At 46.5% G+C, this 23,825-nt stretch overlaps 1 protein-coding gene across 1 annotated transcript in view; it reads right to left on the reverse strand.

The window, feature by feature from the left end:
- The window catches only part of LOC118001950 (ribosomal protein S6 kinase alpha-2), a 288,962-nt gene that overhangs the window by 158,677 nt on the left and 106,460 nt on the right, over positions 1–23,825 (reverse strand). The window lies entirely within an intron of this gene.

The raw sequence follows: 23,825 nt of genomic DNA on the forward strand, positions 1-23,825 counted from the left end.
CGCCCCCCCCCGCCCCCCCCCCCCCCGCCCTCCGAGCACTCCCCGCGCGCGGCCCCGCCCCCCGCCCGCTCCCCCGCTCGGCGCCCTGGGCGACGCACGCCTGACGCGCCCCGCGGACCACGGCTGCGCTGCGCCCCGCAGGGGGTGCGGGCGCCCCCGCGGCTCGGGCGCCTGCCCTCTGTTCTGCCCCGCTGCCCTGCTGGGCTGTTTTCTGGCTGGGGGGCGTCGTCATGGTGTCCTTCCTTAAAACAGCCACGTACGCACGTTGGCATAGTGCTCTTCTGGGCCGAACAAAACTTTTGTTAATTAGCAAACATTTCTGGAAAATGAAACAAAATCCGAGGGGCTCCGTGAGCCTGCGCAGGGCGCTCTGCACCGCGCCTCTCCCCGCCGCGGCCCCGCAGCCCGGGCGCCCGAACCTGCGGGTCCGTCTGTCACTCCCCGGGGTGAACGGACCCCCACGCGGTCTGGGGAAACCGCCGTTGGCAGTGCTTGGAGAACAAAGACACATCCGTTCTCCATGACCTCCCACTCCATATATAGAAAATTGTCCAAACGGATGACTTACCAGGCCCAGCACCGTGTCCTGAGGCAGGGCTCTCTGAGGCCGGCTGCCGGTTGTAGGGCTGGAGGGGATTTGCCTTAAAGGGAACACATTTGTTTTTCCCCCTAGAAAGGCTCACTAGAGGGCTATAGACAGTTCCAGATCTTTGAGCTCCGAGCTCCGAGCAGCTTCTTCCGTTTTACTCTTGTGCAATGTGCACGTGTTGAGTCAATGTTTAAAATAAGGTCAAAAAATGTCAGCACAGAAACATTCATGCATATGGTACTGTGTGACAAGATTCGCTCTTTTGCCAGGTAGATTGTGAAAAATCCCAAGTGTCCTGTCATCTGCTCAGCTAAGCCAAAGGTTGCATTAATCCCTGTAAAGGGCTATCTTTGCTAAAGTGAGTAGGGAGGGCGGATGCCCCAAATGAGAACTGGCCATTTCACACTGCATCTGGGTCAGGAGGTGAGGTCACAAAAGCTCTCTGGGGTTTAATGGATGCACAGGCCGGGTAGTGGTGAGCGCAGAGTTTAGAGTGGACGCTGGGTGCTGCCACGTCCTTGCTTGGAGAGCCTGAGCACACTGGCCTGTTCTGTGTCCCCATTGTGCATCTCTAAGATGAAAATATGCATGTCAAAACTGGTTCCTGCGGGGCGCCCGGGTGGCTCAGTTGGTTAAGCGGCTGCCTTCGGCTCAGGTCATGATCCTGGAGACCCTGGATCCAGTCCGCATTGGGCTCCCTGCTCAGCAGGGAATCTGCTTCTCCCTCTGACCCTCCCCCCTCTCATGCTCTCTCTCTCTCCCATTCTCTCTCTCAAATAAATAAATAAAATCTTTAAAAAAAAAAAAAAACAAACGGTTCCTTCTTCCCTCAAGGGTTCTGCTGGAGGGCGATTATCCCTACTCCAGGAGATAGCTTCTTACCCCCAGAGGCTTCCCCTTCTCCCTGGCCCTCCCTTGAGGCATCTTGTCTCTAAACAAGTGCAAAGACAGGCCAGGACTAGGCCATGTTGCCGCTCTGGCAGAGAGCAGCTGATGGTCCACAGACACTGGGCTGGTCACCAGCCCCTGGGATGAGGAAGGGGCCAGTTCTAACAAGCTTCACTGGGGAGATGGGGGCGGAGACCGTATGCCAACTGTACCAGCTCAGGACAAAAGCCTCCGGCAGGCCTAGATCAGGGCTTGTGTTTTACCCCAAGAGCATGCTGACCTGGTGTAACAGAATTGGAAAGGAAATGTCTTATGGGGCATTCATGATCCCCCACATTTGAGTGCAACCAAACTGCTCTATTGGACTTGGAGTTTCAAAAGAAAAAAAAAAGCTTTCATATTTTCAACTGTAGAAATAATTTCATTGCTAGAACATTTCTGTTTGCCTTTATCTTTAACCTGGTAAACTAAGTCTATCAAAATATCTAAAAATCATTTACCACCAGTTCCTGTGCTAATACAATGAATACCTCCAGACCACCAAACATGCAGTAGATATCAGGCCCGCTTTCACCTGGGCCTGGATGATCCCTCCCAAATACGGGGGCGGGGGGGGGGGTGAGCTTGTGCCCTGATGGTGGAGAGGGAGGGAGGGAGGCTTGGAGAGAAGACCAAGCTCAGCAGCCCCCTGGTGACCTTGAGTCTTTCCCTGCCTTGAACATGGGAAGCGGGATGCCATGTTCTCTGCTGCTGCCTATAAGCGAGGACTGGCCACGTGCATTCACCTTGGTCCCACGAGTGGTCACGGACACCTCCTGGTGCCTGGTGCCGTGCTCAGCCCTAGGGATACAAAGAAGACTGTGGCACGGCTCCTGACCAGCAGAAGTTCACAGCTGCATGAAGAGAAGGTAAGCGGATAGACAAACACGATGCAGTTTTTATGCAATGCGAAAGAAATGTGTAAGGAAATGCTATGTGTTCGGAGATAAGTGAGAAGTTGGTCCTAAGGGGAGGAGGTGGTATTTGGGGTGACCCCTGGGGATAAGGAGCCATTTGTCCTGGGCAGAGGAGGTGGGGTCCCAGCTTGTAGAAGAACAGGGTTACTGAGAATTTAGAGCAAAGGGGGTTTCATGATTGATTAATGAAAATTAAAGGTCTATTGAGTCCCCAGGACACCTGAGGCATATAATTTCAGAATTTCAGAAACAATAACTGAGGTCTGGTCCACCCTGGAATTCCCCCTTCTTTGAGAACAGAATACGCCCTGGACAGGAAGGAGAGGGTGGCTTTTAGAAGGAAGGTAACTTTGGCAAAATCTGTACTGTCCTTCCTTTCCTTCCACTCGAAGGACCGGGTAGGGGGGTGCCACCTGCTTGGCTTCAAGCCCCACCGTGAGCGTTGTGATTTGCTGTGAATGCAGTTCAGGTCTGAGTTCTAGAGAGCAGAGATGGTCACTGCTCTGGGGAGGCTCAGGAAGCGCTGTTCACTGAATGGACCTATGTTCACAGGACTTGCAGGAGGAAGGGTGCAAGAAGGTTTCTTAAAGACCAGGTGTGGCCATGTGATAAAGGGGGCAAGTCTGGGGGTCTCTGAGATGCTGTCTGGAGCAGAAGTGTGCAGCACCAGGCCCAGGGCTGAGGGAAGAATTCTAGATCCTGTAAGTGCGTGCAGACCGGGTAGGGGGGTCTCCAGCTGCAGTAACCCCAGAAGAAGACAAGACAGCTCTCCATGAGAAAAAGGATCAGAGTGAGGCCACCTGTGTGCAGACCAGTTCCAGTGAGTCTGTTCTCTCCCTGTATCTCCTCCCCTCCCACCCTGACCGTGGCAGGATCCCAGCAGCCTCCCAGCCTGACACAGCCTCAAGCCAGGCAAAGAGACTGTGCGTCTGGCCAGTCCATAGGACTGGAAATACTAATTTCTTAATCAAGTATTTAAAACTGAAAACAAACATGATTGTCTGTTATTCAGGAGTGGGAAGAAAAAACTATGCAAATTGATGTGGTTCCCCGTCATTCACTCTGATAAGTACCGAAAGGTGTGTTTCGAGCCTCGTTTGGTCAACAAACCAGTTACAAGTTACAACAAACCAGTTATAAGTCAAGAATGGTGTCCAGCTTCCATTTACAGCAGTGAGGGCCTCAGAGGACGGAAGTCACCTGCCCAGTGGGGGTCCCGCAGGGTGGCACCCTCAGTGCGAGGTGGACGGAAATAACCCCCCTTGCAGACCAGGGCTCGTGATTGAGCATTGGCACTAACCAGAGAGGAGCAGGAGAGCGAGAATGACCCCCCGCCCCGAGCATCTGTGCGCACAGCCCCTCCAGACACAGGCCTGCGGCCCCCATGCACCCCCGTGTCATCTGAAAACAGCAACAAAACCTCCAGTGGTCTTGACTACTTCTTACTCGAGGTGCCTCGCGGAAACACGCAGCTGTGCTCTCTAGAGAAATCCACATTAAACCCAGGCTTCCGAGAACTCCCCAGATGCGGTCACGGTCCCTGCTCGCTCCACGCCCAGGGCACCGGCGCCAGCAAAGCCGGCAGGACTGCTGCCCGCGGGACCGGACGCGAACTCCGCCTGCAGCATTTATTGGATGTAGAATGTAAGAGCCTCAGAGAGCAGACCCACCAGAGCTGCGGGAGGCGGGGAGCCGGCTGTGTGGGGTGCTACCCGAGGCTGCTCCATGGGACGCACATCGGATGTGAAATATCCGAATTCTATCCACTGTCCCCACTGTGACTTGACCTTTCCTGAAACTCTGAGCCTCTAGAACAGGGTTCTCAAGTGGGGCTGACTTTGTCCCCCAGGGGGACACTTGGCAATGTCTGGAGACAGGTGTGGTTGTCACGGCGGGGGGTGGGGGAAGGGAGGGATGCTACAGAGGCAGGGGTGGGGTACAGCGCACAGGACAGCCCCTCTGCATCCGAAATGCCCGAGGGCCAAGTCTGAGAATCGTGGTGAGTTCAGCGCCGGAGGGGGTCGGGTGGGGGTGGGAACCTGTGCTCCTTCCTCAGGAGGTTGTCACCTACAAATGTGGCAGTTTTGGGCAGTTAAAGCAAAATGTGGAAGTGCTCTGCAAATTGTAAACTGCTCACCAAAGTTGTTATTTGCTAAAATCCTAGAGTTTCACATAGAAAGCTACTGACATGACTAGGGAAGGAGTAGACCCCCAATTCTAGAATTTTTATCTGAAAGCTCCCTGTTAAACTATATTGTCCCCTGTCGGCACAACCGTTTACCCCGTGGCCCAAACTGGGAGGCAAGAATTACATTCACTTCTGGCGCTTCTTTATTCCCGAAGTCTACCGACGCACAGAGCCTTGTTGGTGAGACTTTCTCGGTATTTTTCACATCTCCCCTTCTTTCCAGCCCTGCTCTCGGGGACATGGTTTAGGCCCCATCAGTTCCTGTCAGAATACAGTAATTTCCGGCTAGATGCTATCCCTCACAACCCATCCACTGTCCTGCTACTAAAAAGATCTTTCTAGAAGCAAACCGAGTCAAGTTACCCCATGCACCACAGGTGTCCAGGTCGTCCAGGAGAAGCACAAACTCCAGAGCGGAGCAGGTGTGCTGTTCTTGGTCACCATTCCCTCTCCTCACCGTCTGCCCTCCTTCCTGCCCCAGAACTCGGGCTGGGCCACGCTGACACACTACGTGAAGATGGGCTTCCCGTGTCCACCACACGGTGGGTGCTGTGGTCACTGCCCGGGATGCCCGCCTGCCTCCACCCACTGGCATCGCCTCTCTCCCCCTTCACGGCACAGGGCCATGTCGCTCCCGAGAAACCTACCCAAACCCTTCCACGCTGCAGGCTGCGTGAGGGTGCCTTCCCCAGGCTCCCCGTTTTACTCACAGCACCAGACAATGACTCTTGGCTTCTCTGTCTGCCTCTCCCACCAATGAGGAAACACACAGGACAGCCACCGTCTGCAACCCTTCCTACGTTTGTTTAAAGGGGTTTTATGGTGACTACTTTCAGAGATCGGCTGGTTACCAAGAGCTGGGCCATTTCTACTATTTCATCTGTATAACATACTTAAAAAAACTGCGGAATGGACGCAGTGAACCCCATCTTATGAGGCTCAAGGAGCTGAGCCTACTGCCTAAACTTACACAGATGAAAGTGTCCAAGCAAGATCTGCCTGTCTGTGAGTGCATGGCAACGTGTCTGGAATTTTACTAGGTGTGTATCAAAAGAAATCAAAGAAGGGAGAGGCAACCAAGAGGGTGACAGGCTAAGATCCTCATTTCCTTAGACAATTACACGTGGTCAAGAAATGCCATGAGGCCAACATCCTGTGGACAGAGTGTCTCACAGACAGAAGTCTGGGTGGTGGCCTCCACAGGCCTCCTCACGGGTGTGGGGACAGATGCTGGGAATGCCTTGGTGCATAATGACTGGGTCTTCTTGTTAAAGGTCAGTTTACTCACGAGACAACACAGGGACACCAAAGGGGGGCTTATTACATGAAATAGCACTGAGAGCCAAGGGACCCTAGCATGTGGCCAAAAGAAGAACTCTGAAAACATTTCATGTAGAGGCGAAAATGTGCTTGGTCTTTTCTACTCATCAATAGAGGAGGGGCAAAAGGACCATTCTTTATTGGGAGGTGACAGCATCTGTAGAACCTCTGGGTTTGACCCTACTAGTGTTTCCATGTTGTTTGTTATGGGTTGAATTGTGTCCTTTTCTAAAAAGATACATCGAAGTCCTGACCCCCAGCCTCTAGAATGTGACCTTATTTGAAAACAGGGTTGTTGCAGATGTTATTAGTTAGGATGAGGGCATATGGGAGTAGGGTGGGCTCTAATCCAATGTGACAGGTGTCCTTGTAGGAAGGTCATGTGACAACAGAGGCAGAAATTGGAGCGGTGCAGCCACTGGTCCAGGCACATCACGGCCACCACCGACACACAGAAGAGGTGAGAAAGAAGCCCCCTACACGTGTCAGGGGGGTGTGGCCCTCAGCACCTCGATCTCAGACCTCTGGCTTCCAGAAGTGTGAGACAACAAATACATGCAGTGTCCAGCCACCCATCTGCTGTGCTATGTTCTGCAGCCTAAGGAGACGAACACACACACTTCTCATTCCATGGCCATGACGGTGAGCTTCCGTGAGGAAGACAGCCAGCAAGCAGGCATCCGAGTGAACAGAGCATTTGGTCCGACAGTATGTGAGAAAACCTTATCATGAACAGAGACAGGGGGGTTTTTCTTGTCAGTCTGAGCCTACACATAAATTACAGAGGAACGTTAAGAGGAAGGGAGTTAGCAGGAAAGAGGAAACAGGTGAAAACTATAGCAGGAAGAGTTCCTGTAACTTAAAAAGGAAAAAAAAAATCCTCAAAATAGAAATGTCCCTCAAGACCTGGAATGGGTACAAAGGAGAATGTATAATCTCTGCCAGAAGTTTTTCTTAGCAAAAAATACTCATCTTTTAAACAATAATTCATAGACATCTATAGCATTCCAAACACTAAACACTTCTGTTAGAGATGGGAACTAGATGAACACATAAAAGAAATTCTCAGAGACACTGAAAGCTACAGGCTTTAATCCCCTGGGATATAGTCCCTGTGGTGCATCCTTCTCATCAGAGAACCTCAGGAGGAGGCTGGGGTGGGGGTGGGGGTGTCATTCTTGGTCATGTGATGGATTACATATGCAGAGGGAGCCTTCCAGAGACACATAAAAAGGCTAGGTAGAACGAGAAGAATATCCTCTTTTTTAAAGCATGGCTGATCTAATAGTAATTAGGGGAACACAAATGTAGGCAAAAACTGAGGATAAGAAGATATGCCCTAAGAGGAAGTCATGTTTGTCCTGGAGTCTGATGTCAATTCCCATAGTCCAGACCTGAGTTTCAGCAGGGTCTGGAAAACGGGACCTGGAGAGAGCCTGGGGCAGTGCAGGGCGGGAGGTCAGGTCAGAGCCACTCTGCTGAAAATCATGGTCCCCACAGAGCAGACTGTAGGGGGAAAGCGGGGAGAGCCTCACTCTGGGAGGAGACTTTCTTATTCAGGTGTGAGCTCTGGAAATGGCACAGGACAGAGTTCCTCCTGTCAGCCTCCTGCAGCTCATAGTTAGGCCAGTTCCAGGCCAAAATTCACACTACCAGCCTGAAAAACCCCAAGCCAAACATTTACTTTTTAATGGTCTCAGATTGCAGCATCCTGAGGACCAGGCAGAAGCAAATACAAGTACTCTGGAGGAACTATTTTTAACATGTCTCAAAGCTTAAACAGAGAACATTCTAAGGAACATGACTTGCAATCGTAAATTGCTACAAATACGAGGAAATAGCTACCATGAGCAAGAGTCAGCAGAGATAAGCAGAATCAGACCTGCAAAGATAGAGAGGTTGAAATTTTTGTATAAATAGTATAAAATATGTTTAACATGTTTAGAACACAAAAAGAAAGATGGAAAGCATTACAAGGAAACTAGAGATAACAAAAGATGAAGCAGATTTGTTAACATAAGCAGACCTTTAAAAATTAAACTGCAGTGATTTAAATTAAGAACTCAATAGATAAAGAGCAGTTTAGACAAAGCCCAAGAAATAAGTAGTTAATAAAGGAGAAGTTAGATTGGATGATAATTGACAGAGTACAAACAGGAAAGTCAAAAAGACAAGAAATATGAAAGCCGGTGTAAGATACATGGAAGACAGGGGGAGAAAAATCCAGTGTGTGAGTCTTACAGTGAGAGAAAAACAAACAGATACTCACTATTCAAAGAGGTGAGCCAACGGTTGAGAATTTTTCAGAGTTGATAAAATACGCCAATCCTCATATTTATGAAGCCCCCCCAAATCCCAAGGAGGATTAAATAAAAAGAAATCTGTCCCTAAATACATATTCAACCTGCAGAATGCTTCTTCCAAGCAACCAGAAGACAGGTTTTCTACAAATGAATGTTAATTAGAATGTCATCGGACATCCTAGTGGCATTGTTGGAAGGCACAGAAGGGCGGAATAATAAGTAAACGGTGCTGAGGGAAAACAATTATAACTTCAGTGTCTCTACCTTGCAAAATATCTTTCAAGAATAAGGGCAAAATTGGGGCACCTGGGTGGCTAAGTCGTTAAGCGTCTGCCTGTGGCTCAGGTCATGATTCCACGGTCCTGGGATCAAGCCCCGTATTGGGCTCCCTGTTCCGTGGAAAGCCTGCTTCTCCCTCTCCCACTCCCCCTGCTTGTATTCCCTCTCTCGCTGTCTCATTCTGTCAAATAATAAATAAAATCTTAAAAAAAAAAAAAAAGAATAAGGGCAAAATAAAGACACTTCTAGATCAACAACCTGAGAAATTTGACTGACAATGACACTTACGGGTAAAGCTAAACACTTAGGAACTGCATAAAAAAAAAGTCAAAGTATTGCACTATCTGTGGACTTACATGGAGTTAGAAATGAAATCTTGATTTAAATAGCAGCATATACAGCAGGATGGTAATTAGAGTTAACATCTAATGTCTGGTTGAGAGTGCAGCCACCATGGGCCCCGAGTGTCTCTGCATTCTCTATTTGTTCTTGCTGAGTAGGTGAAAACATAAGGGACTGCCCACTCTTAACCTGGCCGTTTCTCAGGATTGTTCTGGCAGAAAGCATCCTTGAGGGATGAAGTCATGTTTTTCTCCAAGACAAAGAGCAGGCTTGCTACCACTTGTTATAAAACACCAGGTCCCCCAAGCTCAGTGTTTCTCAACAGGGATTCACTTTCACGGCGAGCGTGGTATCTATCTGCCCCCCACGCCAATGTTCCCTTGGAACTTGGGGGAAAAGGAAACCTATGCCAATATGGTATCCATACCACTTTCTATTCCTTGCATAATAAAGTCCTTTCTTTCTGATCCCTGAAGCTTATGTCTTCTTCCACAAAAATTAATAGGCTAATTGGTTTGTAAGTAAGGCAAAATCAAACTAAACCATACACAAACTAAAAGGGTAGAAATAAATAAAAATATATAAGAAATTACAATCAATGTTAATGGGCTAAACTCTCCAGTTAAAATACAAAGAGTGCTACATTGGTTTAAAATAAATTTAGTTGGGGCATCTGGGTGGCTCAGTCAGTGGAGCATCCAATTCTTGGCTTTGACTCAGGTCATGATTTCAGGGTCGTGAGACAGAGCCCCACAACAGGCTCTGTGCTTGGTGGGGAGTCTGCTTGAGATTCTCTCACTCTCCCTCTGCCCCTCCTCCCATTTGCACTCTCTCGTTCTCTAAAAATAAATAAATAAATCTTTAAAAAAATAAAACAAGTTTAGTTATAGAGACATGTCTAAAGCAAGTGACATAGAAGGTTTCAAATGAAAGAATGACACAAGATATATTGTGCAAATACTACTGAAAAGAACGCTGATAAAGCAACACTAAAGCCATACAAATTACACAACAAACATTTGAAGATATAAAATCACTATATATTGACGAAAGTTTCAATTCACTGGGAAGATTCAATAATTCTAAACTTGTATGCACCATATAATACACTTTCAAAATATACTAATCAATAATTGAGAGAACCAAGAGGAAAAATTAACAAATCCATTATCATGTGGGAAGTTCTTAACATATCTCTCAATAAATGATAAATCAAGCAGAAAAACAAAATTAAGTATTTAAATAATACATTTGGGAAAGTTAACCTAAGGAACATATATAGTACTCACTCAATATCCAGCCACTTTACAATCCTCATATCAGACAAATTAGATTTTAAACCAAAGACTGTAATAAGAGATGAGGAAGGACACTATATCATACTTAAAGGGTCTATCCAACAAGAAGATCTAACAATTGTAAATATCTATGCCCCTAACATGGGAGCAGCCAATTATATAAGCCAATTAATAACAAAAGCAAAGAAACACATCAACAACAATACAATAATAGTGGGGGACTTTAACGCCCCCCTCACTGAAATGGACAGATCATCTAAGCAAAAGATCAACAAGGAAAGAAAGACTTTAAATGACACACTGGACCAAATAGACTTCACAGGTCTATTCAGAACATTCCATCCCAAAGCAACAGAGTACACATTCTTCTCTAGTGCGCATGGAACATTCTCCAGAATAGATCACATCCTAGGTCACAAATCAGGTCTCAACCGTACCAAAAGATTGGCATCATTCCCTGCCTATTTTCAGACCACAATGCTTTGAAACTAGAACTCAGTCACAAGAGGAAAGTCGGAAAGAACTCAAATACATGGAGGCTAAAGAGCATCCTACTAAAGAATGAATGGGTCAACCAGGAAATTAAAGAAGAATTTTAAAAATTCATGGAAACCAATGAAAATGAAAACACAACTGTTCAAAATCTTTGGGATACAGCAAAGGCAGTCCTAAGAGGAAAGTATATAGCAATACAAGCCTTTCTCAAGAAACAAGAAAGGTCTCAAGTACACAACCTAACCCTACACCTAAAGGAGCTGGAGAGAGAACAGCAAATAAAGCCTAAATCCGGCAGGAGAAGAGAAATAATAAAGATCAGAGCAGAAATCAATGAAATAGAAACCAAAAGAACAGTAGAACAGATCAACGAAATAAGGAGCTGGTTCTTTGAAAGAATTAACAAGATTGATAAACCCCTGGCCAGACTTATCAAAAAGAAAAGAGAAAGGACCCAAATCAACAAAATCATGAACGAAAGAGGAGAGATCACAACCAACACCAAAGAAATACAAACAATTATAAGAACATATTATGAGCAACTCTATGGCAGCAAATTAGATAACCTGGAAGAGATGGATGCATTCCTAGAGATGTATCAACTACCAAAACTGAACCAGGATGAAATAGAAAACCTGAACAGACCTATAACCACTAAGGAAATTGAAGCAGTCATCAGAAATCTCCCAACAAACAAAAGCCCAGGGCCAGATGGCTTCCCAGGGGAATTCTACCAAACATTTAAAGAAGAATTAATACCTATTCTTCTGAAACTGTTCCAAAAATAGAAATGGAAGGAAAACTTCCAAACTCGTTTTATGAGGCCACCATTACCTTGATCCCCAAACCAGACAAAGACCCCATCAAAAAGGAGAATTGCAGACCAATATCCTTGATGAACACGGATGCAAAAATTCTCACCAAAATACTAGCCAATAGGATCCAACATGACATTAAAAGGATTATTCACCATGACCAAGTGGGATTTATCCCTGGGCTGCAAGGTTGGTTCAACATCCACAAATCAATCAATATGATACAATACATTAATAAAAGAAAGAACAAGAACCATATGATCCTCTCAATAGATGCAGAAAAAGCATTTGACAAAGTACAGCATCCTTTCTTGATCAAAACTCTTCAGAGTATAGGCATAGAGGGTACATACCTCAATATCATAAAAGCCATCTATGAAAAACCCACAGCAAATATCATTCTCAATGGGGAAAAACTGAGAGCTTTCCCCCTAAGGTCAGGAACATAGCAGGGATGTCCACTATCACCACTGCTATTCAACATAGTATTAGAAGTCCTGGCCACAGCAATCAGACAACAAAAAGCAATAAAAGGCATCCAAATTGGCAAAGAAGAAATCAAACTCTCACTGTTTGCAGATGATATGACACTTTATGTGGAAAACCCAAAAGACTCCACCCCAAAACTGCTAGAACTCATACAGGAATTCAGTAAAATGGCAGGATATAAAATCAATGCACAGAAATCAGTAGCATTCCTATACACCAACAACAAGACAGAAGAAAGAGAAATTAAGGAGTCAATCCCATTTACAACTGCACCCAAAACCATAAGATACCTAGGAATAAATCTAACCAAAGAGGCAAAGACTCTGTACTCAGAAAACTATAAAATACTCATGAAAGAAATTGAGGAAGACACAAAGAAATGGAAAAACGTTCCATGCTCATGGATTGGAAGAACAAATATTGTGAAGATGTCAATGCTACCTAGAGCAATCTACACATTCAATGCAATCCCCATTAAAATACCATCCACTTTTTTCAAAGAAATGGAACAAATAATCCTAAAATTTGTATGGAACCAGAAAAGACCTCGAATAGCCAGAGGAATATTGAAAAAGAAAAGCAAAGCTGGCAGCATCACAATTCCGGACTTCAAGCTCTATTACAAAGCTGTCATCATCAAGACTGTATGGTACTGGCACAAAATCAGACACATAGATCAATGGAACAGAATAGAGAGCCCAGAAATGGACCCTCAACTCTATGGTCAACTAATCTTCGACAAAGCAGGAAAGAATGTCCAATGGAAAAAAGACAGTCTCTTCAACAAATGGTGTTGGGAAAATTGGACAGCCACATGCAGAAGAATGAAACTGGACCATTTCCTTACACCACACACAAAAATAGACTCAAAATGGTTGAAAGACCTAAATGTGAGACAGGAGTCCATCAACATCCTAAAGGAGAACACAGGCAGCAACCTCTTTGACCTCAGCCGAAGCAACTTCTTCCTAGAACATCGCCAAAGGCAAGGGAAGCAAGGGCAAAAATGAACTATTGGGATTTCATCAAGATAAAAAGCTTTTGCACAGCAAAAGAAACAGTCAACAAAACCAAAAGACAACCGACAGAATGAGAGAAGATATTTGCAAATGACATATCAGATAAAGGGCTAGTTTCCAAAATCTATAAAGAACTTCTTAAACTCAACACCCAAAGAACAAATGATCCAATCAAGAAATGGGCAGAAGACATGAACAACATTTTTCCAAAGAAGACATCCAAATGGCCAACAGACACGTGAAAAAATGCTCAACATCGCTTGGCATCAGGGAAATCCAAATCAAAACTTCAATGAGATATCATCTCATACCAGTCAGAATGGCTAAAATTAACAAGTCAGGAAACGACAGATGTTGGCGGGGATGCGGAGAAAGGAGAACCCTCCTATACTGTTGGTGGGAATGCAAGCTGGTGCAGCCACTCTGGAAAACTGTATGGAGGTTCCTCAAAAAGTTGAAAATAGAGCTACCATACGATCCAGCAATTGCACTACTGGGTATTTACCCCAAAGATACAAATGTAGGGATCCGAAGGGGTACGTGCACCCTGATGTTTATATCAGCAATGTCCACAATAGCCAAACTGTGGAAAGAGCCAAGATGTCCATCGACAGATGAATGGATAAAGAAGATTTGGTATATATATACACACACACACACACACACACACACACACACACACACACACACAATGGAATATTATGTAGCCATCAAAAGGAATGAGATCTTGCCATTTGCAATGACGTGGATGGAGCTGGAGGGTATTATGCTGAGCGAAATAAGTCAAACAGAGAAAGACATGTATCATATGACCTCACTGATATGAGGAATTCTTAATCTCAGGAAACAAACTGAGGGTTGCTGGAGTGGTGGGGGGTGGGAGGGATGGGGTGGCTGGGTGGTAGACATTGGGGAGGGTATGTGCTATGGTCAGCGCTGTGAAGTGTGCAAGACTGTTGAATCATAGATCTGTACCTCTGAAGCAAATAATACATTATATGTTAAAAAAAAAAAAGAAGAAGAAGAAGAAGGTAGGAGGAGGGGAAGAATGAAGGGGGTGGAAATCGGAGGGGTAGACAAACCATGAGAGACGATGGACTCTGAAAAACAAACAGGGTTCTAGAGGGGAGGGGGGTGGGAGGATGGGTTAGCCTGGTGATGGGTATTGAGGAGGGCACGTTCTGCATGGAGCACTGGGTGTTGTATGCAAACAATGAATCATGGGACACTACCTCAAAAACTAATGATGTAATGTATGGTGATTAACATAACATAAAAAAAAAAAATCCAGCCACTTTAGACTATGCATTGTCTCCAAGTACAAATGGAATATGTACAAAAATTGGCCATATTGTAATCTAGGCCACAAAGCACACAGATTAGTAAATTATCTAAAAAATAGTCATACTGTTGTTACCATATAGATTGACTTTTCTTACTATACCATATAGATCACTTTTACTTTATCACTTAACAATCCTATATGATTGGAAATTTTAAAAATACAATCTTAATAACTTATATAACTTATATAATATTGTATTGTAATATATATGTATTATACAAATTATAGTAAAGATTGGAGATTATTTGGATTTGAGAGATTTAAAGAAAGACTGCTTTTCAATCTCTGTGGGATGGTATTAAGTTAAAATTTAGAGGTGTGTCTTAGCATCAAATGCTCCTGTTAGAAAGAAGTCTAAAATATTAATCTGTAACTCAAAGAATTGGGGGGAAATCCCCAGGAGAGTAAACCCAAGGAAAGTAGAAGAAAGAAAATAATAAAAATAAGAATCAAAATTAATGAGAGAAAAAAACCAAGATACAATAAAGAAGACAAATTCAAAAGTGTATTTTGAAAAAAACTGAAAAAAGTGATACGTTTTGGCAAGAATTATCGATTAAAAAGGAGACGGCACAAGTAAATACTTAGGAATGGGAAGGGGTACAGCTTCAGGGACAGCAGAGATGAAGGGAATCATCAGAGTCGATTATAAACAACTTCAGGGCCATAAATTTGAAGACATGGATGGGACGGACAAATTCTAGGAAAACATAACTTAAGAAAAGTGACTCAAGGAAAAGTAAAAATCTTGCAGGTTTTAGAAATAGGTAACAAATCCAGCCAGCAGTTAATAATCTTTCCACAAAGAAAAGACTAGTCCCAGGGAGTTTTATAGGTGAGTTTCATCACCTCCTCATCCATTCATCTGTCTCCAAACGTAATTACAACCTTGGGAACTCTTTTCCAGAAACCACAGAATGAGGGAACACTGTTCAGTGCATTACATGGGCCAGCGCAACTCTGATGTCAAAGCAGATGGGGACAGCTTACTGGGGATTTGCACTTGTGAAAAAATATATATTATAAGCAAAATATTAGCAACTTGAAGCTAACAACTATAAGAAGGGCAATTTATCATGACAAAGAATAAAATTTGGAGAGAAAAACTATTATTCATAGAATATGTTTGGCTATATGAAAAAAATCTACAAAAATCTTGGACAAATTATTCAAATTAAGGGAATTCGGTAAAGTTGCCACCAATAAGATTCATGAGCAAAACTTACTGCATTTTTATGCATTAGCAGAGGTTAGAAAATGCAGTTATAGAATGATACTATTTAAAATACAACTACAGGGCGCCTGGGTGGCTCAGATGGTTAAGCGTCTGCCTTCGGCTCAGGTCATGATCCTAGGGTCCTGGGATCGAGTCCTGCATCGGGCTCCCTGCTCCTTGGGAGCCTGCTTCTCTCTCTCTCTGTCTCTGTCTCTCATGAATAAATAAATAAAATCTTAAAAAAAAAAATAAAATACAACTACAATAAGTTTTAAATCATCATTAAATATTTAATTATAAAACTATTTAATAATATTAAAGGACATTTATAGAAAATGGAGAGACAACCAATGCTTAAGGGAAAGAAACACAAAGATAAAAGTATCCTCAAAATTCTGAGAAAGTAAGTTCTCTCCAAGCTGAGAAATAATTTGGTTCCAAAGAGACTGCTGGGATTGTTTGGTGCAACTTGACAAGATAACTCCACCAGTTTTATGGGAGAACGAAAGGTCAAGAATAAGCAACACAGCTTTGAAGAATAACACGTCGAGAGGGGCTCTCCTGACCAGAGTCAAGGTTGAGCACAGGGCCTTCATCTGGTGATTAATCACTGACCCGAGGAACTGTCAGTGAGGCCTCAGGACAGCAGGAAACGGAACAGGACACATGCCCCCGTGGACAGGAACTGACATTGGCAGAGGCTTCAGGAAACACTCACCACGTTTTGACACCAATCTCAGACCTATTTGCGGATCAACGTTGAGGCTACCTCTCTTGCCTGCAAACGCAAGCAAGGCTGCTGGTGTCCACCCAGCTCGACAGGACTGACCTCCTACCTCAGCTCCCAGCCACCCCATTGGGAGCAACCCCACGCTCCTTCACCAAGATGAGAGTCCTCCTCCAATACCAGTTCTCCAGGGACGCTTTCCAGGAACCCCCAGGCAGATGCTCGGAAAGTGAGAGGAATTACTTGGAGTGGAACACTGGGGTCTATGTGTGATCATTTGATTAGTGCTTTTATTCTACTGGACCGGAGACTCTGTGAGGGCAGAGCTGTGTCTGTTTTGCAAACCACCCCACCCAGTGCCTGCCATGATGGTGTGAGTTAGTATTTGCTGAACAGAGATGAGTGGCAGACAGACGGCACATGCTTTTTGGCACAGTGTGCTTTGTGACGAAGGAGAGTGTAGATGAAGATTGATTTATAAAACCCTGCCCCCTCCCCGCCCCTCCCTCTTCCTCCCTTTCAGTCAGTAACTGGACATCACCTTGGCTAACTGAGGGGCCAAGTCAGTCAGTAACCAGAAATCATATTTTTAGGGATGGAAGGACGTACGACGTATACTATTTAAAAAAAAGAATCCTTTATAGGGAACAGATGTTAGAGTCACAATGCTACATCCTGAAGTCCAGCACTGTTGACGGCCACATCTCTGAGCCAACAAGTGCCTCATTTTCTGTGCCCGCTCCCCAGCCCACGACATCACGGCTTCCCGTGATTCTTGTGCTTGCACTTCCTTCCCAGGAAGCCTGGCTGGAGCATCTGGGGGGCTCGCAGGAAGCCTGAGACTCCAGTCCCCCCACCACGTGTTGGGGAACCCCGGCTTCAGTGAGATCCCAGTCCTCTCGGGGAGGATCAGGCTTTGCTTGCGAACATGGAAGTACACTGCAAAGACATTTTTGCTGGGAAATATTTTAAGTCACAGACTTAAAATTTAAAAAACAAAGAAGAAGTTACAGTCTGGGATTTTGTCACATCCGTATAGTATTAATATGATGGGTGTTATGGTTCATGTCCCCACAAAAATATATATTAAAGTCCAGATACCCAAACCTATGAATATGACCTTATTTTTGAAACAGTCTTTGCAAATGCAATCAGATTAAGATGAGGTTGTAATTGGATTCGCATGGGCCCTAAACCAACATGTCTGTCATCTTTATAAAAAGAGACGCCCGCGCACAGAGCACCCCATGAAGCCAGAGACAGAGACTGGCCTGATGCATCCCCATCTACACACCAGGGATGCCAAGGATCGCCGGCAGCTCCGGGAGCTGGAGAGGCCTGGGACAGGCTCTGCTCTTGCCATACCCTGCCCTGCGGATGCCCTGATTTTGGGGTTGGGGCAGGAGCAGGGTATGGTGAGAGCTGGGGTGGGGGTGGGGCTCACAGGGATAACTTCTTTGGGGTGAGCGCTGGTGTGAGAAGCCTTTGTCCCATGTCCCAGGAGATCCCAGCAAGGGGAGGGCCAGTGTGGTGCCAGTGAGCCCAGGATGCACCCGGGGTGGGGGGCCAGGGGCTCTCCGTCTGTGCGACACAACATCCAGAATAAAGTCAGACTGCACCCTGACTGGGTTTTGCTCCCACCTGGCAGGGGTGTCGAGACTGATGCCTGCGGCCTGCGGGCCGCGGTGCTGAACTGGGGCCTGTCTGCTCTCAGTGTGGAAACGTGGCGCGAGGTGTGGCCGGGGCCCCTGCCTCTGGATCGCAGCTGGACAGTCTCCATGCGCAGCGAGGGCCCGGGAGGCGTCTGAGCGCAGGCGGGTCTGTCCCCACACACAGCAGATTGTGGCCCCAACATGTACAGCATACCGTGGGCCGGTCCACACCGCCGTTCGGAAATGTGTTCAACAGTCAAGGCTGGTCAGGCCCCTCTTTGTCTACAGACTCAACGACTGTCCATACTTCTTAGGATAAAGACCGAGTCCCTTGAGTGGCCCCCACAAGGTCCCCAGTGCCTCTCCAACGTCTTTCGAGTCCACCCATGACAGAAGCCCTTCCCTACAGCTGTCCTGCCGTACTCTAGCCACACACAGTGGTTCTTTGGTTTTCGTTTTTTAAATAACACCTTGAGTTAGCCAATGTCCTTGAAGGCTTCATTTAAGGGCCACCTTCTCCGGGAAATTTTTTTTTATAGCATGATGTACACGCGTCCATCACACACTCCACAACTACCCTAATCGTCCACTCGCGTTCATGTGACTGGACAGAGAACCACTTGAGAGTAGAAGCTATGTCTCATCTGACTAGGAGGCAACTGCTGTGGGAGAGATGTTTGAGTCATGGGTCTTGATAGAACGAATGAGTGAATTCATGTATTCGTGGACCAAGGATTCCCATGCAGGGACTCACCATCTGAGTATTTTCACCAACCACCTTTTGCAGTTAACTTGTGTTTCCAGCTCCAACGGCCCTGAATAGCTCGAATGCTGTAATTCCAATTATCTGCTGGGTGGCCTTTATGAATGTCACTCCAGGCTGGATTTCCTCCAGCACCTGCATCCCATCCAGAGGTCCCTACCTTGGGAATGGTGCCACACCGTCTGTTTCCTGATCACTTAGCCCTCAGACCCGGACGCGTGTGCCTGCACTGGAAACATCCTCCCCTTCCCTCTTCACCAGCTCTTGGGCATTCTACTGACTGCCAGGCCCTGTGGGATTCGCCTGTGCCACGCCTCCCAGATGCCCTGTCCCTCCACTGCCTCTCCCGCCAGGTCCCCGCTCTCCTGGTGAGCGCCTTCCTTCATCCTGACTGCGCTCCTGCCGACACACCACAGCAGACTGGCGCCCCTTCCCTCTGTGCTGCCGGGGCTACCTTCGCTCTATTCCACCTGCCATTTGAAACACTCACTGTTCGCGGCATGCGCGCACACACACAGGACTAGTACTCAGCCAGGAAGAAGAATGAGGTCTTGCCATTTGCGACAACATGGATGGACCCAGAGGTATTACACTAAGTGAAATAAGACAGAGGAAGACAAGTACTATATGATTTCACTTATATGTGGGATCTAAAAAACAAAACAAATGGACAAATAAAAGAAAAAGACGCATACAGAGAATGAACTGATGGCTGCCAGAGGGGTGGGGGGATGGGCAGAATGCGTGGAGGGGAGTGGGGGACACAGGCTTCCGGTTACGGCATGAGTAGGTCATGGGGATGAAAGGCACAGGCTGGGGAATATAGTCACTGGCTTCGTCACAGTGTTGTGTGGTTGTGTGGTGACGGATGGCAGCTACCCTGGTGGTGAGCACAGACCTGCTGAACCGCTACGTGCGCACCTGTAACTAATGTAACATCATGTGTCAACCATACTTCACTAAAACAAACAACACCCATCGTTAGTCCCCAGCTGCCCTCAAGCTTCAGCTGCCACCACCCTTGGCCTCTGTTCCGCTCTCTAGCCAGCTGGACCAGGCAGGTCTATATGCCACGAGGAAGAGTCCCTCAACATCATGTCACTTGCTTCACTGGGAATCACAAACAGGCACAACTTACTCACACCCCAAGCTGCTGAGCAAGAGTCCCTTTCTCCCCTGAGGGAATGAGATGAGGCTTCCCTGGGATTCTATTTTGGGGTCTCTGCAGGAAATCTTTTATCACCACGTTCTTACTCATAGCCACTGAAATGATACAGCATCCAGCTTGCATCAGGAATGAGGGGGTGGAGAAGAGAGGTATTCTCCAGCTCCCTGGCAGCATGGAAGGGGCCCAGAAAAGATGGCTTCTTTTTAGGCCTGGATCCTGCGTTCACTACAGCGGGCCTCACACAAAGGCCAGGGCGTATCAGATGCCTAGGTGTTGTGTGCAAAGGTAAACCGAGTCAGGCATGTGCACGCAGGTCACACTCTGTGGGTTCAGGAAAGCTCAGTGTTTGGCTTCAAGCTTACCCAATCCCTTCATCCTCCCATCCCAATGTTCCAGCTGAAGTTCTGAATGATTTGGACTCTCAGAGCAATCTGTAGAAAAGTGTCTCCCAGGGCCACAGACAAAACTGCAGGACTCATCTGTGTCTGGGCAGTGTAGTGAGATTTGAGGTGGGTGCATAGAGCTCATGAGACTCAGGTTGGCTCAGGCCTAATACCTGGACAGGCCATTTTGTTTTGTTTTGCTTTTAGCACCTAAAATCCTGGCCCATGGACAGCTCCATGCAAAAGTTCCCTGCCTGCTGGGGCACGCACCTGATGTGACCACATTTCATATCCTCCCTCGTCCAGCTCATTTTATAGCTGTGGACACTGTCTACCTGAAAATGTCAGCACAGAACACATCGCCAGCTAAGTGAGGATCATAATTCAGATCAGAACCGAGAGATCTCTTGGTTGAACATTGGTACTTTCTCTACTTTATCTCATGGTTACACCTTAATTTTTTTTTCTTTCTTGTTGGTGAAAAGCAGAAGATGTCTTCCACTTCCAATTGATGTATCCATTTGTACAACTCAGCAAGTACAGGAAAGTGTTCTCTCATGTGGGCAGCAGTTCAAAGATTTTTTTTAACCAGATTATGCAATTATCCCAGTGCATAGCATTATGTAAGTGTACCTGAAAAACAGGTTATTACAAGCAATAAGACTAGAAGCTTGCAGTTGATTCACTTTTTACGTATTTCCGAACTTTGCAAAGAATTGTAATATCCACTAGGCTGTTTTCTTGCTTAGCTGAACATTGTATTAATGGTAGACAGTTCTTCACAGAAGGACAAAGGAAACCCAAGGAAAGCTAGGGATGCTTTCATCTCAAGAAGGGGAGAAAAGGATTTCCTTGAGGCACTTTATGCTGTCACTTTGAAACACTGGTGAGAGTGATCAAATATTACAGCATCAGTTACTAAGCTTACTGAGCGTCTGTGGAGGTGACAACAACCTTTATGCAGGGTTCTTAGACAGCATGTCTGACTAGCTGGCTAATGATAACAATGCCACGAGCCGATGGGTGGCTTACGAGGCATGCATAGAACATGCTGCTGGCCGACTCTTGGGTTTAATACATCCTCAGAGCTTTTCCCTGGGTCCACTCTGAAATACAGCTTCCGAGGGACCAGGGTGTCCACTGTAGCTCGTGCTTATTTGGGGTGCCCTCACGACTGACCCAGACCAGCCAGTCCCTCACCCCGCACCACCCTGGATGCTGAACAGAGTCAGGACTCAGGGGCAGAAGGTGCAGTCTGTCCACGTGGGCTCCCATTACTGCTCTCCTCCTGACAGCCCTTCGTTCTTTCCTACTGTTGGGTTTTCAAAACCACTGAAGGCTAAACAAATGTAAAAATCTTAAAGAAGTTTAAAAGAGAGACTCGGCAAGAACGCCTCCATGAACGCCTCCACTCTGGAGAGGGGAAGTCGGTCGGAGGGCTGGGGCTTTGGGCGGTCTCAGGAGGAAAACACCTTCAGATCACATGTGGCAAAGGCTGTTCTGGGGTAGGACATCCTCTCATTTCTATTTACTATAAAAACAAAACAACAACACAAAACACCTCACCAGGAGCTTATTTCCATGTGCATTTTCATTCCGATTTTCTTTCCCACTTGAAACATATTATTCAGTATCTTAAACTTTTCTTGGGAAATTTACAACACATGGTTTTACCTAAAAGACAGTTGAAAACACATAGTCTTCAAAGGAAAAGAAATGAGTCTGCTTGCCTTGCAGTGCCTCCCATGCACAGCTGGATCATTTTCACGGTGTTCCCTCTGAGGAACTTAGCAGAAGGCACATGGGGGTCATTTTCAGGGGACTCAACCTTGAATCTAACACCATTTCTTGACTTAACCAAGCTATTTTCTGTCTTGCTCACAGCAAGCTTCTTTATGATGTGGAGAGGCAACTCACACTTGGCAGAGGGTGAGATGATCAGATGCTACGTAACACCTCGCTGCTGAAGTCCAAGAGCCACCTGCTTGGGTTCCCAGTGTTAGAGGACATCCAGGATCTCATTCATCCCAGATGGCCCCGCTGTGAGCCGCACAGGGCTCTTCACGCCTGGTCTTGACCACGAGAGTAAGGGAACCTCTCTTTAGTCGAATGGGCAAGCACTGAAATCAAACTCCCACTGCCAAGACCACACGGGAGAGCCCTGCAGTGCTCACCTTCCTGGGCTGTGCCGACTCTGCGGGCTGACTCTGTCACGCTGGGCTCTGCACGGGCCGGATTTGGCCTCCACACTGGGCTGTGGAGGCTCTGACCTCCAAACTGGCCACTCTGTTGTTCATTATTCCACTTTTTTTTGTCCTATGTCCTTTTTGAGGAGATAAATAATCCCTGGAGACTCGTCAGGCTGCTTCTTGGCATGAGCTCCAGTCGAGTCAGGCCCCAGAGTTCTCGAATCAGGCCCAAGAAGACAGAACCTACATGGTCATCGGCACTTAGAAGGGCTGGTAAGCCTTTACCAGATCACCAGAGAAGTACAAATGTTTCCCTGCATTTCTTATTAATAACCTGAAGTACAGAGAGCAGAGCAACCTGAACTTTGCACAAGTTTTGTGTGACCTGATGAAAACACCTAATAGCATTTTACTTGTGACTCTTGGTCATTTTTTAAACTACATGGATGGAAAAGAGAAAGGTGTGAAAACTGAGGGGAGAGGCACCATCCACTCCAATGTAGGCTTGCTGGTTTGCAGTAGGAACAGAAACAAATGGGAAAGGGGATGTGACCCAGGGGGCACTCGCTTCACAAATGCGAACAAACATGTTCACTAATACCTAGGTTTCACTTAAAGCATTATCTTCAAATACTTGCTGTTGTTATCAGGCTTTGCAGACATCATGAATATTCTCAATCTGTCTCACAGAGACCTCTTCCCCAGCACTGGCCGCCACGCTGAGCAGACCCCTGCAGGAAAAGCCTCTCCCTCCAGTGGAACCAGGGGAGACGATGAGAGCCACCAGCAGGTTGTGCTTTTATCTAAACGGAATGATTCTTCAACCACGCTTGTTACGTTTTCCAAGACACTTGCCCATGCTTCATGGCAAAGACTTAATATCCTCTCATTTAACAAGTGCTTGCCTCTGAACTACTGGAAAGAAAGAGAGCCAGAGCTAATTCCAAAGAATGTTTCCAGTGCCGCATTTTACTCCTCCCCAATGAGACACCTTTCAGCAGTAATATTACAGAACTACCATAAAGATCATCACAACGATCTGCATTGAGTATTGGACATGAAACAAGCCACCCCTTACTGACTGTGTTCAGTCGGAAAGGGTGAAGTTTGTTCTGTTGGCTCTAGTGCTGACAGCAGGACTCGGCACACGAGCAGCAGGCGAGGAATAGATGCAAGTGTGGGAGCAGGTGTGGGTGCGGGAGCAGGTGCGGGTGCAGGTGCAGGTGCAGGGACAGGTGCGGGTGCAGGGGCAGGTGCGAGAACAGGCGAAGGAGCAGGTGTGGGTGCAAGGACAGGTGTGGATGCAGGGACAGGTGCGAGAACAGGCAAAGGAGCAGGTGCAGGTGCAGGGACAGGTGCAGGGACAGGTGCGGGTGCAGGGGCAGGTGCGAGAACAGGTGA

Source organism: Mirounga leonina, unplaced genomic scaffold (genome assembly GCF_011800145.1).
Source record: "Mirounga leonina isolate KUSES-001 unplaced genomic scaffold, KU_Mleo_1.0 Mir_55, whole genome shotgun sequence".
NCBI classification, from domain to species: Eukaryota; Metazoa; Chordata; class Mammalia; order Carnivora; family Phocidae; genus Mirounga; species Mirounga leonina.